This window comes from Papio anubis, chromosome 4 (genome assembly GCF_008728515.1).
Source record: "Papio anubis isolate 15944 chromosome 4, Panubis1.0, whole genome shotgun sequence".
Classification (NCBI taxonomy): Eukaryota; Metazoa; Chordata; class Mammalia; order Primates; family Cercopithecidae; genus Papio; species Papio anubis.
Window position 1 is genome coordinate 96,487,212 of NC_044979.1, and position 16,456 is coordinate 96,503,667.

The following is a 16,456-nucleotide window of genomic DNA, read 5'->3' on the forward strand; positions in this document are numbered from 1 at the left end:
GGCCTGGCCCTGATCCTCTTGCTGGTGGAACAATCATAGAAACCATATCTTGGCTTTTCATAAAATGTTGATATTTTGGAATTTATTCCACATACTCTATTTTGCAATATTTTAATATAATTTTAAGAATATTTTCATTGCAATTACTACTCTGTGTTTAGAATATTAAAAATTTTCACCCAGAATATGGTCTTTTTTCTCTCTCCAAAAACTTCCTTATGTTAGCAATTAAAAACAATAAATAGAGGGGGAAAATTAACCAAACTGAGAGAGATATTTACTAAACACTTGAAAATGTCCTGCTGTTATGTCTTAAGGCTTATTAAGGGGTAGAAGCAGGATTTTTTAAACCCTGAGTGTTGCACCCATTTCCCATATGTATTTACTTATTTTAGCAGTCAAATAAATTCCACTTCCAAATGTGGAGGTGACTTAGGGTTGGGTTTCTTTCCTGTCCTTCTGATATAGTTAGGTATTGTGCCTCCCCCAAATCTCATCTTGAATTGTAATTCCCATAATCCCCACATGTCAAAGAAGAGACCACGTGGAGGTAATTGGATCATGAGGGCATCCTCCATTTTGTTCTCATGATAGTGAGTGAGTTCCCACGAGATCTGATGGTTTTATGAGGGGCTCTTCCCACTTTGCTTGGCACTTCTCCTTCCTGCTGCCTTGTGAAGAAGAGACCTTGCTTCCCCTTCACCTTCCACCTGATTGTAAACTTCCTGAGGCCTCCCCTGCCATGCTGAACTGTGAGTAAATTAAACCTCTTTCCTTTATAAATTACCCAGTCTGAAGCAGTTCTTTACAGCAGTATGAAAATGGACTAATACACCTTCTCTTCAGAAAGACTTTCCCTACGTGCTCAGCACACCTGCTAAGCTTCTCCAGTGTGTTGACATTAGAGCAGCCTTGTCCAATAGAGCTTTCTAAGGTGATGGAATGTTCTATGTCTGCACCATTCAGTACGGCAACTACTAGCCATGTGTGGCTATTGAGCACTTGAAATGTGGCCAGTGTGACTGAGGAACTGAATTTCTTTTAGCTTTAATTAAGTGTAAATAGCCATACATAGCTAGTGGCCAGCATACTGGACAGGTCAAATTTAGAACTTCTTCTTTCTGCCACTGTTGACTATGACAAAAGAACGAGTCATAGAGAGGAATGGACTTCTCCCATTCTACTGGGGCAGCCTGGAGAACACTTGGGCTTCGAAGGCCACTTCCCTCTGCTCCCCAGGGCCTTCCCCACTGGCTTCAGACGAGTGACTGAGGGCAAGAAGGAAGAGCCAGGATTCTGTCTACGTGTGTGTGAGTTCAGTCTCTTTATTTCCAGCATCTTATTTAAAGGCCACATGCCAAGTATCAATAACAAGCTGGGATCATAACAGTCCTATCCATGCTGTTTTCTAAATTATTGTTTATAGCTTCTTTAATTCTCCATGAAGATGATGAGTCTGTGGAGAATCTTTTTGAGAAGAACACAAAGCAGAGATCTCTGTGTAAATTACCAGTACTCAAATGAGATGCGTTCTACCACATGGCCCATTCTGCTCACATGTGTTGTTTTGTTGGGGGAGCCTCTTCTTCCCTGCTTTTTTGGTGAGTTGTCACCATTTTGTTCTACAGGATCGAGAATGTTGATTCTCATATTGTACATTGTGCCATCTCTTCCTGAGCTTTATTGATGTTTTCAAGCAAAACAACCATTTACCCCTCTCCTAAAGATTCCTGTTAATGAGGCACACACAGATGAGCAAGGTGTTTATATGAAGAAATAAAGCCATTAAATAAAAATTATATGAAGAGGTGAGCTGGGAGAAAAGGCATACTTGTGTGTTTGTGTGTGTGTGCCTGCGTGTGTCTTAGAGCTGCCTGTCAAAGCTTTCCTCTCATGCACAAAGATAAAAATATGGAAATCAGAATGAAAAATAAGGGGAATTGGGTGTAGAGCAGCCTCTTAAAATTTGTGCTGTTTCCAGGCCCCTTAGCAGAGCACCAGCCATTTCCAGGGAGGCACAGCGCTGGCATTTCAGTGCCCTTCTGCTCAGGAAAGACGACCAAACAGCCCTCCTGCCCTCACCTTCACACACCACACATCTCAGCTTCAACTCGCCATCACTGTGGCGGCATTTCAGCAAGCGTTTGTTTTTGGGGATGGGGTAGTGGTAATTACCAGCACATGATTATTTTATTTTGTCTGAATTATTTACAATGGAAGGAAGCAGTTTGGAGGGAAGGGGATATTAGGGAGTGAGTTCAATCCCACTTGCATTGATTCTACCCAGAGTAAGAAGAGCAAGCCTATTAAGAAGAAAAATCACTTCCTTTTTTCTTCTTCTCTTTCCTTTCCCACCCCCAAGTCTTAGAAATAAATAAATAATGCAAAGAAAAGCCCTGGGTGGCTGCATGGGAGGGGCCAGTGGCTGGGTGTCTGTGGCCTTCATTGAGGACTCACTTCCATTATTATATCGGGTCCTGGGCTGGAGCGTTCAGTGGTTCAATTCTCACTCCCCAGCACTCATCTTGTACATTGGTGCATAATGAACACCATGTATGGATTGAAATCCCATTTACAGGATGTTCAGTTATGGAACCTGTAATCAGGAGAGGTGGATTTTAATCCCAGAGGTGTCGTTCCCTTATTGTTTTTTAAATTTAAGATTTATAGCTCTCCAACTTCCAGAAGAACTTGCTGATGGTTTATAGCAGCAAAGGTGGTGAATGAGGGATCCTTGAGGAGAAAACAGAAGCGAAACCACCTGAAGGAAGCGGGACGTGTTGATGCTTCCAGGCACCAGGTTGGCCATAACAGTTGGGTAATAGGCTCATGGTTGTGCTTCCATTTCTTCTTTGTGCTTCCATTTCTTCTTTGGCAAATAGGGAAAGCAAATCCACCTCCTGCCGTGTGAAGTAATAGGTAGAGTAATATTTGTGAGAAAAGACATCCGTATCATTTTGGCATCATATTGCATTCCTACATTTAGGAAAAAGAAATGTCAATAGAGGCAGAGCATCTGATGACCTAACCCCACTGCATATCCCTGAAGAGAAATACTCAGAATAGTGCCCTGGCACACTGAAGATGAGAAACTGGGGCTGCAAGTGCCACCTGAGAGAAATGGGGGTGCTTTTATTTATTTTTTTCTTCAATGAAGAACTTTTGAATAAAATGTTAACATACTTACCAACTCATAATATATGTGAATTTCAAGACTTTGCAATAAAATGGATGTCTAAGTATCTACCCACCTAAATTAAAAAACAAGTAATTATTGTCCAGGCGCAGTGGCTCACGCCTGTAATTCCAGCACTTTGGGAGGCTAAGGAGGGCGAGACTAGCCTGACCAACATGGTGAAACCCCATCTCTACTAAAAATACAAAAAGTAACTGGGCGTGGTGACAGGCGCCTGTAGTCCCAGCTACTCAGGAGGTTGAGGCAGGAGAATTGCTTGAACCCTGGAGGTGGAGGTTGCAGTGAGCCGATTGTGCCATTGCATGCCAACCTAGGCAACAGAGCGAGACGCTGTCTAAAAAAAAGAAATATATGATTCCTATCATTGAGACTCCAATAATATCCCTCTTAGTCCCAAGGTAACCACTATCATGATTTTGTGCATATTGTTCTTCTACTTTTTAAAAACAAATTTTGCATGTGTTTGAACCATATGTAATTGGAATTATACAGATATATTCTATGAATTCCTTTTTTTCACCTAATATTATGTTTTTGAGATTTGTTCAAGTTAATACTTATAACCTATTTTATTCATTATCACTATGGTTTGCTATTTTGTTGTATGATTACTCGAAGACTTATTCATTCTCTTATTGATGATCATCTAGATATCTCCATTTTTTAAATTACAAACCACATTGCCATAAATATTCTAATATAAATGTCTTTTGGTACACAGATCTAGGAGTTTCTCCATTGTATTTGCCTTAGAGTAGTATTGCTAGCTCATAAGAAAGGAGTGTCTTCAACTTCGTTAGATCTTGCCAAGATCTTAGTCCAATCTGTACTCCCAACAGCAATGTTTATGAAGGAACTCAAGAATTTTTTATCAGCTATGAGCTGATTCAACTCCTTGCAACTAAGAGGAAAAGTTAATAGGAAAGAGAGACTGCATGGCTAACAGAAATCCGCAGACAATGATGATGATGATTACCGCAATCGCAATGACATAATGATGATTACCATCACACCAATGACAAGGACAAGAACAACAAACCCATAGTGCTTAATGTGTGCCAGGCACTGTTCTGAACAGTTCACACATTTGGCACAGTGCCTGACACATGGTAAAGACCCATTCAATCTTTACAATTACTCTAAGAGATTTGTACTATAGTCTCACTTAGCAAGTAAAGAAACTGAAACACAGAGAGGTTAAGAAACTTGCCTAAGTTATGGCTGATAAATGTAGAAGCAGGAATTTGAGTGGTTGCTCTGAACCACATGCTTCATTAAAAATTTTAATTTAATTTTTCTTGGCATTACCATTCATGGACTTTATTTTTTAACTTTATTTTCTTTTTAATTGACAAATGGTAATTGTATACATTTATGGTGTACAATGTGGTATTTTGATACCCCTATACACTGTCCTTGCTTCATTTTAGCCAATTGCTTATGAGTTCACTCTAAATGAACCAGTAATAAGGGCAGCTACATGATTGATGGATGACTGGTCACTCTGCCATTTGAAGGGCGGGACTTACCTTTCTAATCATACTCCTTATTACACACTCTATTTTACAGCTCTCTTCACTGAGAGTTTTGATTGTATTTAGATTTCATCAGAATTTGGTTCTTAAGAAGCAAGGGAAAAGCATTCTTTCTTGGATAGCATGGAATTTGCATGACCACTTTGGCTCATGTAAAAAAACAAAAGTGAGGTGTTCTTAAACCAAAGCTTCTCAAATCCTAACTTAACATAACCTACCTGAAATCAATGTTATGCTTATTGGCACTTGACAAGACTGGAAGAAAAATAACTGTTCATAACAGCTCATCTTCACATAGCTAATGAAAGGTACCATTGTTTTTTAGGCAAAGTGATGGGGGAGGATATTGACTATTTCAAAGGTTGTTCAAAATCACTAAAATATAACATAATAATATTGTCATAGGCATATAGGCCTAGCTATTTTTGTCATGGAAACATGAGCAGAAATGAAGAACCATACATATATTTATACCTTAGGATCAATAAAACTATATTTTTTGGTCCAAATTTTTCAGATTAGTCATTTATGTGTATCTCCAATTCACAATTTTCCTCTTTCCTTTTTGTCTGTGTAGACGTACATTTGAACAGGGTAGAAAAGTGATGTTACTAAAACTTAATACTTGGAATCTTTCTTTATGATCCATCTTTAAAAGTAAACACATTATTATGATTAATAGCAATGTTCTCAGGATAATAATTTGTTTGTTTAAAACAGAAATATTTACATGAAAACTCAATACAAAGGCCAAATCGTTAAGCTCTTCTTAAGCCAGAGTAGGCGTATTTCATGCTGAGATATGCCATTTTAATGTTGAAAGAAAAAAAAGAAAGTCTTTAAAGATTTGGCCTAAAGAATAAATTCCAAAATGTGAAACAACACGTGCCCTGTAATGAGACGTAGATCATAACTCTGACATTTGTCTTCTCCTGGTGAATTCAATTCCTCACAGAAGTACAGAGAGGGAAAGAAAATATTGGAAGTGAGAGTAATAAAGTCAATACAGCAGGCTTCACATGTATAAATGACACTTTCTTCACAATATGAGAGTTGCAGACTTGCCTAAGACATATTCCCCTTTTCTAAGAATATTCCTGACTTTAAGGATTTCATCAATGTATTTACTATCTCACATCTCACCAGTGGGAGGATGACTGGGCTGTGGGACAGCCCCCTTTAAAAAGACAACTGTTTCAGAGACTGTTAAGCAATGAGCCATTTGCGTGTGAGTGTAAGTTGATTTAATCAGATGGTTTTCCTTCTGGCAGCCTACATTGGGTCTACACTGAGGGATCCAGAGTTTTTAATTTAGGGGCTGAAACAATTGAGGGGAGGGAAGTGAGAGATGAGTGACACAGAGGTGAGGGGTTACAGCAATCACGAAGATGCTGAGCTCATGGAGAGAGATATGAGCATTGTTGAAAGCGGGTGAAGAAAGAGAGCTGGGAAGACAAATTTGGCTTACTTAAAAGTGTGCCAGCGTCACCTGATTCTAGGCTGTTATTGTTATTTCCCTTAACATTAAATTGGTTTTGGTGAGCTAATATGGTACTCAACTATGACTTGAAATTTGTTTTTATGGAAATATGCATTCAGAATGTAGTAGATTGAATAATTGGCTCCAATTCTTTGCTTTAGCCTCAATTGAGCAAAGTATATTTTCCTAACCCTTGTCTTTGGCTCATCTATGAAACTTGTTTTGACCAACCACATATGGGCAAAAGTGTGCCAGTCCTGATCTCAGGCCTTAAGAGGCTTTGTCTTTCTCTGCTTGCCCTCTTATCCTCTTTTGTGTTTCTGCCATCTCCACGAGCTAAGCTTTCCATAGGTAGCTGTTACCCCTTTAGCTGACCTGCAACTCGAAGCAGAGCTGTGAAGTCCAGCACCAGCTTAAATAAGCTGATCTCTAGCCTATGTGCAGATATGTGAGAATAAATGATAGTTGTTTTAAGTCACTCTGTTTTTGAGATCATTTGTTACACAGCATCTTTTTGGTCATAACTGACTGATACACAGAGTTCTAAAGAACCCTCTTACAAGTGAACTCTTGGAACATAACCTGTTGGTAAGTTGGGATTTTCCTGCATTTCAACGAGATCACTACTCTCTTTTTAATGAGAATTTTTTGTCTATTTTTTATTTGGTTTTAGCTCACAGTTAAGATAAAAGCATAATTTGTTACCTGATAAGATAAAGGTTAGCAGAGAGTATGGCTTGTACCTATAGATAAGCACTCATTGCTATTGCATATAGCAATGGTTTTTAGCTGACTCTGTGAAGTTCTAGGGCCTGCAGTGAATTCTTATAAAAGCCACCTTGGGGTGGGAGTTCCCACCTGTTCTCCTTCACATAGCTCCAGCCATAGCAGAGCTATTTTTATTTGTTTTGTAACTGGGTTTCCTTATAAGATTTTGCCTAATTAAAAGGCTGAAATAAGTTGAAAACCTATAGTGAACCCCTCACTTTTCTTGGGACCCATGGTCTTCCACACATGGGCATGCTATCCTTTTTGCCTAGCTAGCTAGCTCTCTCTTTCCACTTCTCTGCAAAGCTCCTATCCATTCTTCCATACTTCTTCCTTCAATAGATGGGACCAAATTGCCATCCCTTTAAGTGTGGGCCAGACTTAGTAACTTTTAATGAGTTGAATGTACAGGAAGTGATGGTGTCTGATGTCCAAGATTTGGAGGACATTAGGCCATAAAAGGGATTGTGGCATCTCTCTCTCTCTCTGTGTCTCTCTCTTATTCATTAAGCATTATTGGTTTACTCATTCTGGGGAAAGCCAGTTAACATTTCATGAGGATACTCAAGCGGCTCCATGGAAAAGTCTACATGAGAGGAACTGAGCCCTCCCACTAACAGCCATGTCAGTGATTTTGATTGCAACCTCATGAAAAACTGTGAGCCAGCTCTTGAATTCTTGACCCACAGAAACTGTGAGGGAAAAAAAAAGTTTGTTGTTTTTAGTTGTTATGTTTTGTAGTAATTTCTTATGCAGCAATATATAACCAATATGATACCCACTAAAGAGATTCTTTTCTATGATAGTCTTCTGAAATGCCTGAGTATTAATAACTTTCTTCTTTATTATTGCCCTTAATATGTACCTTGTTTGCAGGATTTAGTCTACTGCATTACCTATTTACATATCTTTTTCCTCCATTAGACTATGAGATATTTGTATTCTCAGATATCTGGCACAGTCTTTGGCATCTTACATATTGGATAAAGAATGAAAAAAATAGCTACTGCACAAGTTGTAAAAATCACTCAGAGAAGAATAAGACAGACAAAGGATAAAAAATAGCCATCTCTATCTTTGCCAAAGTAATTCTCAGTTTTGACCAGAGATTATAAATGAGCAGAAAATCCTCAAATAGAGTCAATGCTGTATTTTTCCACCACATATTGACACATAAGCCAGTTCTTTGCACTCTTGTTTCAGCAAATGACAAGCATTCCTGCTCAGATGGTGTGTCTAGAATAACAGGGTCTATAACTGAGTAGGGGGGGTGTTTTGACTAGGTTTACAGATGAACAAGTTGGAAATCTATCACTATCCAAAACAAGCTTTGTATTTATGGTTTTGACCAAGTGTAAACAGAAGATATATAATTTATCAAGCTGTAGAGAGCGTTTGGTGGTTTTCAGAAGCCAGAGCTATACAGTCAAATCAAAATGGTGGAAGTAGCTTCTGATTAATTCCATGTGAGCCCAGCAATGTGGAATGAGAGCCTTCTGGATATGCCAGGCTACACAGGTCTGAACAATTAGGTGTTTAAAATTGAGTTTTAATGATGATGATGATGATGATGAATTGTGTTTTTATTTTGATGATCATCTAAATAATTAGTAGAGGAATATTATGGGTCATCTGGAGGTCAGACAAAAAACTTAGAAGTGCCATGTGATTTCAGGTCTCGAGTTTATGACTCGGCATGGCTCACATGGCCCCTTAAGTGACAGAGTTTAACTTGTAATGCACTATTTCTCAGATTGGGGTGCATGGGCTTGTAATTTTAAGGATCTACAAGTTCTTACATTTGGGAAACAGTGATAGAAACAAGAAATGCTTCCTCGGAGGACGGATTAGTGATATTTCATCTGGGGAGCCAAGGGAAGGCTTTCTGAGGAAGCTGGCATCCTAGATGGCCCTCAATGACAGACCCTGTGTGCCTTCTCTTATCAAGTGTCCACTTAAAGTATCTGCTTGATAAAAAATCCCCCACTTCCAGAGGCCATTCATGACTCCCTGGTTATTCTTTGAGAGCCTCTGTGTTAGTTCTGTTTAATTACAGTGTGGTGCAGACTGAAGAAGGAATGGAAACATTGTGTGGAGGGAGGCATGAGAAAAGAAAGTGTGGGGCTTCAAGAGGGAACAGGAAATAGTTCAGTTTAACTACAGGTCAGGGTATGCAGGGTATAGTGGGGCAGGGGATGCAAGGCTGGCAATGGCCTATTGTGAAGGTCAAGGCATTTTTTTTTTTTGTCTCTATGTTTTATCCCCTGTAATTAGGAAGGGAGTGTTTGTGCGTTTTTGTTGTTGTTGTTGTTGTTGTTGCTGGGGTAGTCATTTCATACTGACGGAGATGATTCTGACAAGACTGCAGCTAACACAGAGTCATGATAATATTGTTGAATAACTATCTCAGCATCATTTTGTTGAAGAGCTCTTGCTTACCTGTAAAGTTTCTGGGCACATGGGAAATTTTTAATTCATGTATCATCTTTGATTTTTGTAGAAGACATATTTTTAGTGTGTGCCTTGCCTTTGCTGAAGGCTGCAGCTGGGAAGTCACGTGTAAACTGCATGACCCTGGTCAGAGCCCCTTACCCACTCTTATCCCCACCCTGGATGATTAAATCCAACTGGCACCAGGCCTTGGGAGAGTCAACCCATTGTCTGGGCTGAGCTAATCAGACTCTCTCTTGTGGGAATTTGGACACTGAGAAACTGAGAAAGATGAGGATGGCTTTGGAACTGAAAGGTCATGCCAAATTAACCCACGTTGAATGCAGAGAAAGCTAGTTGAAAGACAGAGGTGAAGAGAGAAGAAGAAAAGCATGGCAGCGGTGAAATACACGTAGAGAGAATCACCCTGGTTTCTGGTTTTCCAATTCCAATTTTAGTTCCAATTTGGTTTGCATATAATTTGTTTCCCGTCTGTTTCTAATCCTCTGCAGGATTTCCTGCTGTATTTTTACAGTAAAATCTTGCACACTTAAGCTTATTTGAGTGACTGACTTTTTCTTGCGTCCACACACGACCTTTCTAAGGTAATGCTAAGTTTGCCAATGAAGCCATTGGTTCTCAAGAAACTGTTGGGCTGAAGGGAGTAATGTCAGCTCATTAGTTTGGGTGCTAAACCAACTTCCACCCATGAAGCAAGAGGGAGGCATGGATAGCTTCAGTTTATTAATGGGAACTCTGGGAAACAAGGTAGCAAGTACAACTTGACCAATATTGGAAGAGATTCTACCTCTCAATATGACCAATGGTGGGCTATAGACCTCAGCAGTCACTATGGTCTATTCTGACCACAGCTGAGAACGTTTTGGCAAAGAGCTGAGATGAGTAACCACAGTGACTACATATTCTTCTACTCACAAAGAAGAATAAGAAATCAAGAGTTACGGCTGGGCGCGGTGGCTCACGCCTGTAATCCCAGCACTTTGGGAGGCTGAGGCGTGTGGATCACGAGGTCAGGAGATCGAGACCATCCTGGCTGACATGGTAAAACCCCGTCTCTACTAAAAATATAAAAAAAAAATTAGCCAGGCGTGGTGGAGGGAGCCTGTAGTTCCAGCTACTCCGGAGGCTGAGGCAGGAGAATGGCGTGAACCCGGGAGGCGGAGCTTGCAGTGAGCTGAGATCGCGCCACTGCACTCCAGCCTGGGCCACAGAGTGAGACTTCGTCTCAAAAAAAATAAAAATAAAAATAAAGAGTTACATATACATATTATTGAGTTATTAAGAGTTACATACATATAAAATGCCCATATTATACATTATAATTTTTTTATATAAATGTAACTCTTAATTTTTAATTCCTCTTTGTGAGTAACAAAATCCCACAGTTGAAGAAAAGTCATTGCCATTCTTTCAGGCATCTGATGAAATCTAAAGCTCTCTTTGTACTAACTGCAAGGTTTAATCAGGAGTGGATAATATGAATATACCTACCATAATGAATTTCAAGTTTTACTACCTGCAGACATTGTCAGGAACTGAATTTCCAGGGTATGCAACTTATAATTGAAAATCTTTATGTTTTAGTTCCACCTGTCATTTAAAAAATTCTCTTCAAAGAATATCTGTTATAAAAATATCTTTTCTGTCAAAAGTTATGCTTTAGAGGAAATGTGTATCATTAGAAATTAGCAATTTCAACATGTTGGTGATTTGGAATTTTTTGGAATAATTTGCTGTTTTTCAGAGTTGTTGAAATTATACGAAGGACCTTCATTCTGATAAGTAATGAATTTAGTAAGGATGAGATGGCAATGAGACATATTATTTTAAAGTCAATTTCCTTTGAAATCCTAAGAATCTTCTTTAGACAGACATGCAGCTGGAAAGAGCAGGGACTAAACCAACAGGGGATGGAGACCCTGGGGATTTGCTTTGCACTTTTTCTGGGAAGGAGCTCTGCTCTTCTGCTGTTCATCTACTCATCTGTGGGAATTCTGTTCTTCAAGTACAGAGGCTAATGGCTGCAAAATGAAGTTTTGCTTATCCTCTCTCTTGCTAGATTTCTTTGAGCATGAAAATTTTACAAGGCACAACCAAACTGAACCACAAAAAGGCATTGATGTTATGGGATTGCATCAATAGCATTGGCTGTTTCATTTCCATTCACTTATCAGACATATTTACTTCTCAGATATTTCCTTAACCGGAATTGACTGTACTATAATTGCCTATTTCTTTGGTCCATTGGCTGTTAACCTTGAAGTGACTGGGGTAGGGCTGGCGAGGCCTTCCCTGTCAGGCCTGACCTCTCACTATGCTGGAGAGAGCGCTGCCATGACAACGGCGACAGATGTCAGCTAAGCAATGTGCACCCTAGAAAGACTCCTGTATTGAGAAAATCGATCTTGTAATGGTGCCACGGAGCACATTCGCTGAACTGCCAAGTGTTCTAGGCTTAATCATTTATTTCATCTAGCAGAGAGAAGAAAACATAAAAGAAATGAAATGAATTTGACCTCTGTCTTTTGAGTGACTTTAGTGCTGCACTGAATTCTAGCAAGTGCCTCTTATGAATTTTAAAAAATTACATTAGGAATAACATTTTGAAGTGAAATGACTCTTGTAATGCCAACCCTCCAGAAACATGTTATTTCAAATGTCAGATACCTAATAGTCATTTGCTATTTTCTGTGTATGTCTGGGGGTTAGCTCCATCTTGAGTATGTTTCAGGCAAATTATTATGAAGAAACTGGGAACGAAGCAGACCAGAGCCTGCTGGTTTGGTTTTCTCCCTTCTTAGCATAAGGTAACTTCTTTTGTGCCGATCATCATGGATTAGCGAGTAGCATAAGCAACGTTTCATATTGACAGCTTTTGAATCCCTCTCAATTTTAGAGTCTTCCAATAGAATGCTTGTTCTTTTGTCTGTCTGCAGAGTGAAGTTTGTCTCCCTGACAGTTAATCCTGAGACAGCCTTCCATCGCCTTGATAGGCTTGTCATTCATGTCTTGACACCTCTCGTTCATCTGAGGCTGGCCTGCTGGATATGCAAATGATAGGAGGACTGAAAATCATAATCCTTCAGCCGTGATGGCTAGTATGTCAACGTCACTATTCTTGGAACAAGCCATTTTGTGAGTAGCTGGGGAGTGGTGGGAGACTCTGAGCGAGGGGAGGCAGCACGCACTTCTGACCTTTTCATGGCCCAGGTCAGAATTAGATTTTTAAAAAAGCAAATGCCCAAACCGAGAGAAACCCTTAAAGCCTAAAGACTGTAGACAAATCTCTCTGATAACCTTGCCTGTATAAATAAATATCATTTAGAGTGATTATAGTGAAAAGGATCTCTTAAGATTTTCAATGTGATATGTCTGTCTCTTGTGCTGTGGGATATTTTATTGCATTTTTGCCCTCAAGTGGAGCTGACAGGAGCCAAGCTTGTAATTTAAATCAATAAGAACCCTTTACCATGGCCATAAAATACTTGGCTAAACCTTTGAAGTGGCCACAGTTGAATGCACAGTGAACACAGTATAAATGTTCCTTAAGATGTATTGTATGAGACCACTGCTAGAACAGCATTCAAAGGAACCGGCCTTAAGCATCTTTTGTGACTGATGGGAGAGGGTCCCAAATGCTTTTGATCATTTACATGCCGCTCCAAACAGCCCACTTAATTGGCATGTGACCCAGCTGCAGCCTTCTGTTTTCTCCTCAGACATTTCCACTGTCTCTTTGGTGGGGTTTCTGGAATCTGGGTCTCCTTCTAAACCAATAATCCACATCTGACATGCTGTTGTGTCAGTTGCTCCTGCTCATTTCCACTGTAGCCGGGGAAAATAGAACAAAGGCTGGTTGTTCAAACCCATCCTGGGAGCGCCGCACAGGCAGTTCAGCAGCACTGACTGGGAAGTGTTCTTTGTGTAACAGCGAAGGCTGAGGTTGCGGCTTACCTGTTAGTTTCTTTTGGAGCGGCTTGTTTTTGGAGGGGTGGCGTTCAGAGAGATGTCAGAATTGAAAAGGCAGCATTTGCCTCCACTCTGCTTCGCTCTGCTGTCTCCCGCATCCTCACTGTGTGCCTGGCCCTTCCTCCGGCTCCTTCCTGCCGCCTTTGCCTTTTTCCTGTGAGGATGGGTGGGTGGGTGGATGGATGTTTCCCGACTCTTGTCCCCTGGTCTCCGTCTCTGTTTGTCCCTCACTCTTTGTCTCTCTCTTGCTCTCAGATTCCAAAGTCTTCCCCAATTCTACAAAAACAGTAAATGGTGATGGTCTGAATTTGGCAGTGAACTGTCTTGTGTGAGGGACCTGCTGCCCCGGGGGGAGTGTTGCAGTTGTGATACCAAACGCACAGGCTCAAGCGCAGTCACTCCTTTCCAGATTCATGGGCCAAATACCTTTCCTGGCTGCTGCTTCACAGAAGCCCTGTCTTCCTGGTGAGACGTCAAAGATAGGCATCAGAGTCACAGGCCAGTCTCTACTTTATCTGATAGATCACAACCTTCGTTGTAGTTCCCTCTTGGGATGGCACCTACAGGTATCCCAGTGGCTAAGCAGATGGACACACGTCCTGTGTGACCTCTCCTTTTGGGGAAGGCACTTTCTGAAAGGCCCATCTGGGCTCAGGTCTGACTCCCCTAGGGGGCCACATGTCATGTCTGTTTGCCACATGCAGTCTGACAATACATTTTATTACCTGGCCTCTGCAAACCCAATACGATTTTGTGACTCTTGATATTTCAGCTGATGTTTACAAGATTTCTTTTGCCCTTTTGTGAGAACAGACTAGATAGGGCCTTAAAAACACATTACTTTGTGTTTATAAAGTTAATGTGTATAAATGGCATTTAAAAACGTGTGTATGGGTAAACTATTATAGCCAAAATCAGATTTTAAGGACATATCAACAAGATTCAAAGTTCAGAACTTGTTTATGTCCTAATTTGAAAAAATGAACTGGAAAGATATGTAATGTATATTTGAATAACTGGGGACATTTGCCTACAACTGGTTATTATATAATTGACAAGATATTACGGGAAAGGAAGGCATGGAGTAAGTAAAAACCACAATGGAAAGCAATGATAGTTGTAAAAGCTGGGTCATCAGTGGAATAAGCGTTCAGTACGTTATTCTATTTTTATTTATATTTCTAAATACTCTGTTGCAAAGTTAGAAGAAGTTAGCATGCCTACTCAGGATTGCCTTACCACCACACTTATACCTGTTGTTCAATAAAATTGTATTTCGGCAGGTCTTACCTGTTTGCCTGTCATCCTGTGCTTTTACCTCCCATGTAAAATTTCCTTTGCACTGGGGGCTGGTTCTGTTTGAATGCTGTCTATCCCTGTGGCCTGAACTTTAGCATTTAGCATGGAATTTCTGCCTACCTCATCTCCCCATTCAGACTGTAAACTTCTTGAAAGCAGGACCGTTTCTTACCTTTCAGTGCTTCCTACCTATAATTGTGCAGTGTGAGGCTCAGAGTACGAATGAATCGGGCTAGGCTAGACTGTGCTGTGGTAACACGTAAGTCTTGAAATCTCAGCAGCGTTATGCAGTAAAAGTTCATTTCTTGTTCCTGTAAAGTCGATGTGTGTTGGGCATCTCTGTCCCATCTTGCAGCTATGCTCTCAGGAGTGGGTAGCTTTCAGAGAGACCACAGCGGGGGAAGAGAGAGAGATGAGATCCATCAACAGGTTGTATTTTGACTGCCTCTGCCTGGAAATAACCTACAGAACTTCTCCCACAGCCCATAGGCTGGAATGAGTCACCTGACCCCCAACAGCAAGGCAGGCTGGGAAATGAAGGGAGCATGTGGCTATTTGGTGAGCATGAATTGTTTCTACACTGCTTCTTACCCCATGTGCATGTTGTCTCATGAATTTCAACATGAGAGAGTCCCCGGTGAGAAGGCCTTTGGTCATTTGTGTGGAATAAGAAAATGACAACCAGACCATTTCATTTCCTTTTTTTTTTGGCCATGCCAGTGGGTTATTTCCTACATAGCTGGAACCCTGTCTGGTTAATGGTAAGATCCCAGAGGGTTTCATGACCACTGTTCAGGCTTTGTGCCTATGACAGTCAAAGGCACAAGGATTATCGTCTGTCTCCATCTGAAAATGTTATAGCTTGACCCTGTCAGGGTGCTGCCAAGCTTGAGGTGCTCCCAGAATAGAGGGGTACACTGTGACTGGAGCTCATGTGGTTAAAATAGTAATAACCAGAAAAACAGAGCATCTGGCCATTGCAAGAAAAGAAGGGCACAACTACATTACGGTGAGAAGTTCCTTTCTCAGGCAAAGTTGAAAATGTTTAATTTAAGGAAAGGGCACCACTAACCAAATAGAGGAAAATGTAGACTCTCAAGCCAGGTGCATATCCCATGTGTGATATGCTGATGATCACCAGCCAAATTTAGTGACTGAGCAAGTGCTAAGGGGTATTTGCCTGTAGATAAATGGTCTGTATGAACAGGTGTTCCCCAGTCTGCCTGTCTCCCTCCCCTTCCGCCTGTGGGTGGGGCAGGTTTCCTTAGAAGAGCCTGAGGCACTGCAGCCTTCCTGGGGCTGGCAGTGAAGGTACTCTTCCGTGCAGAGCCACATGAGGGATGCTGGTCTGAGAGTCTCCTAGAAATAACAGGCAGCCCTTGAAGGGCATTAAGTGGAGCGTGACCTGACCCTGATTGCTTCTTTATTTTTTTATTTTTTATTTTTTTGAGACAGACTCACTCCATCACCCAGGCTGGAGTGCAGTGGCATGATCTTGGCTCACTCTAACCTCTGCCTCCTGGGTTCAAGGGATTCTCGTGCCTCAGCCTTCCGGGTAGCTGGGATTACAGGTGTGAGCCACCATGTCCGGCCAGTTTTTGTATTTTTCGTAGAGATGGGGTTTTACCATGTTGGTCAAGCTGGTCTCGAACTCCTGGTTTCAAGTGATCTACCCGCCTTGGCCTCCCAAAGTGCTGGGATTACAGGCATGAGCCACCATGCTTGGCCCATGGATTGCCCCTGGATGTGGCTGTGTCC

General features: G+C 41.0%; 1 long non-coding RNA gene across 4 annotated transcripts in view; it reads left to right on the top strand.

The window, feature by feature from the left end:
* Window positions 1–779: 779 nt before the first annotated feature.
* The window catches only part of LOC103882953, a 65,388-nt gene continuing 49,711 nt past the window's right edge, over window positions 780–16,456 (top strand). For 2 of the 4 annotated variants that reach the window (XR_004183237.1, XR_001900850.2), the window contains exons 1-2: window positions 780–1,310; window positions 12,367–12,565. This is a non-coding gene — a long non-coding RNA (uncharacterized LOC103882953). Of the gene's footprint in view, window positions 1,311–5,819; window positions 7,674–12,366; window positions 12,566–16,456 lie in introns of those variants that run through there. The other 2 variants (XR_002520998.1, XR_001900847.3) reach the window with 2 other exon arrangements.